This window comes from Bubalus bubalis, chromosome 23, assembly GCF_019923935.1.
Source record: "Bubalus bubalis isolate 160015118507 breed Murrah chromosome 23, NDDB_SH_1, whole genome shotgun sequence".
Taxonomy (NCBI): domain Eukaryota; kingdom Metazoa; phylum Chordata; class Mammalia; order Artiodactyla; family Bovidae; genus Bubalus; species Bubalus bubalis.
Window position 1 is genome coordinate 50,354,920 of NC_059179.1, and position 2,455 is coordinate 50,357,374.

Consider the following 2,455-nt stretch of genomic DNA (forward strand, 5'->3'; position numbering starts at 1 on the left):
CACCCCAGCCCTGCCTTGCTTCTCCTTAGCCCCGGGTGTACCCGAGAAGGGATGGCAGCCAGAGACCGAGGGACCAGTTCGGTGCTCACAGGCTCCCAGGGGCAGTGGGGGTCTGCTGCCCCCGCCCTTTGGCCCCTTCCTGTGCCCTTTCCTGTCCGCGGCAGTCTGCTAACCTCCGCTGGGGGCGGGGGCTTTCATCCTATCAGAATATGTCTTATGGACACTTAGAAAGGAGGGACCGATGGCAGTTGGCGAGGTGCCGTCTCACAGGCCACACGTTGCATCAGCTTCTTGGCACTCACATCGCCTGGTGTGATTTGCAAGGTCTGGGGACTCGAAATCGTTCACGTTTTCTCTACAGGCCGGACGACTAGGAAGCCATCGTAACACGTGCTAAGTGGGCCTTTCGCCAGTCAGAAAACTCCAAGACTTCCTCTTTGGACACACACGTTTGTGCTTGGGTATAATTGCATTTTGTTCTGTCAAAGCTTGCCGACCCCACCTCAGACGAAGCCAGCGTGTTAACCCCGCTCCAACCTGTCCGACACTGAGCGCTCCTCCCCAGCTTTCTTAAGGAGGGAAGTCCCATCACCTGTGTCCCCATGGGGAGCGCCCTGGCCGTCCTTCAGCTTAATGACACAGTGGCCGGGCCTCACGCAGGCTCCTAAGAGGGACCGGGAGTGGGAGACGTGTTACAGCAGCCCAGCTAATTGAGAGTAGTTCAGGAGGAGAAGCAGCTTGGTGGGAACTGGGGAAGAATATAGATTATCAAGAGCATTCCTAACGCAGTCTAACTGTTTGGGGGCGTTGTCCAGAGCACCAGGTGATGGTAGGTCGGGGAAGCCGCACTGGACTGGCCGGGCCAGGGCAGGTGAGAGGCCCCAGCAGTTAGCGTCTGGAAAGCATTCACTTCCCTCCACAGGCTAATCGGCCTCTTCGGTTCAAGGCTTTGTTTGGCAGTTCCAGCCAGGGTCAAACGAGCACTGAGTCCACAGCATGGGCCTGCGTCCAGCACACAGCCAGGCCTATTTCCCTAGAGGCTCCAAAAGAGCAAGATTCCTGGGCGGAGGACCCTCCACGGTGTTCCCAGCAGCAGAGCTGGCCAGAATGCTGAGCATCACGATGCCCTTCCCCATCTGTGAGCAGCGACCCTGGTGCCCGGGTGCCAAGCCCCCCACACAGGCTCACCAGGCCAGCCGCCAGTGGGCGAAGCACCTCCTGACGCAGGCTGTGGTGGGAGCCGGGTGCCGGGGCTCAGAGCGCTGAGAGGGGTGGACATGGGGTCCTTCACAGACCAGGGCTCAGGCCAGGATGACGTGTCTGGCCTTGACCTCATACATGCCTTGACCCCACTTCCCTTCCCATTGGCAGGGTGTGAAACAGCTGCTCTCCAAAGTCTTTGATTTCACCAAGCAGCTGGTCTTCCAGAGAGGTGACAGTCTGAACACAGTGGTCATCATCCTTCAAACCCCAATTCTCTGACCTCAACAGTGAGTTGTACCCCAACAGGAAAAAAGGAGGAGACGTTTAAATGCTCTCTGTAATTCTCACCTTGATAAAATATTCTTAGGGTAAGGAAAAGAAAAAGTTCACAGAAGATGGTCTGTGTTTTTTCTTCCCTGAACTGTTAACTTAAATAATTATGTGAATTCAGCAAATTCTGCCACTTAACCTTTTCTCTGACTCTTCCAACTTATTAATAAATAGAGTGAAATAGACTTGCTCTGGGACCAGTCTCTGGGGTGTCCAACTTTTGACCTTTTTCTCTGTTCAGAATCAGACAGGGCAGGAGTTTTGATTATTTAAGGAGCTAAGTAGTGAGATAGAGGTGCCTCCATGAAACCCGGGTGTCCCAGGAGTGAAGCTTCTGCGGGGACACCGGTGGAAGAACAGCTGGCCATTGTGCTGCTCAGCAACCTGCTCCGCGAGCTTCCTGGAGTGAGCAGGAGACCAGACAGGGCGGGCGGGCTGGCTCGGCAAAGTGGCAGCCGGTACCCTGCCCTCAGCCACTCCATGGGATGTCCGTAAGTGTTGGGGGCAGGGGCCCCACGCCCAGCTCATAAGGATCCTCTCGCCTCCACCACCTGGCACTTCAGGCCAACTCCCTGACATCACCTGTCCACAGGTGAGAGGGGCTTGAATCAAGTCAGCATTTCACACAGTGTGAGGTCTCTGAGCTCAGTCTGAGCCCATGTATCCTGAGTGGCCACGTGATTCTAGACAAGTCCACCCACCTTCCTAGGCTCAGTATCCCCCGGTGGCAACCAGAGGTAGGTCACATCACTTTAGGATGTATCTGATGGAGGCAAAGTGGGGGAGACCCTCTGGGGACGTTTGCCAGCAGAACCCACTGAGTAGGATGTCACCGAGGCTGACGGAGGCGGATAAGGCACACATGTCCCAAGTTCATCGTTTGTCCCACAGCATGTCCCTGACCTCAGCCCCTGGTCAGGCC

At 56.0% G+C, this 2,455-nt stretch overlaps 1 long non-coding RNA gene across 1 annotated transcript; it reads left to right on the forward strand.

Annotated features, from left to right (window-relative positions):
• Positions 1 to 1,714, forward strand: LOC123331430. Its single transcript, XR_006548069.2, has 2 exons — positions 1 to 461; positions 1,372 to 1,714. It is a non-coding gene; the product is annotated as an uncharacterized LOC123331430 (long non-coding RNA).
• Positions 1,715 to 2,455: the final 741 nt, after the last annotated feature.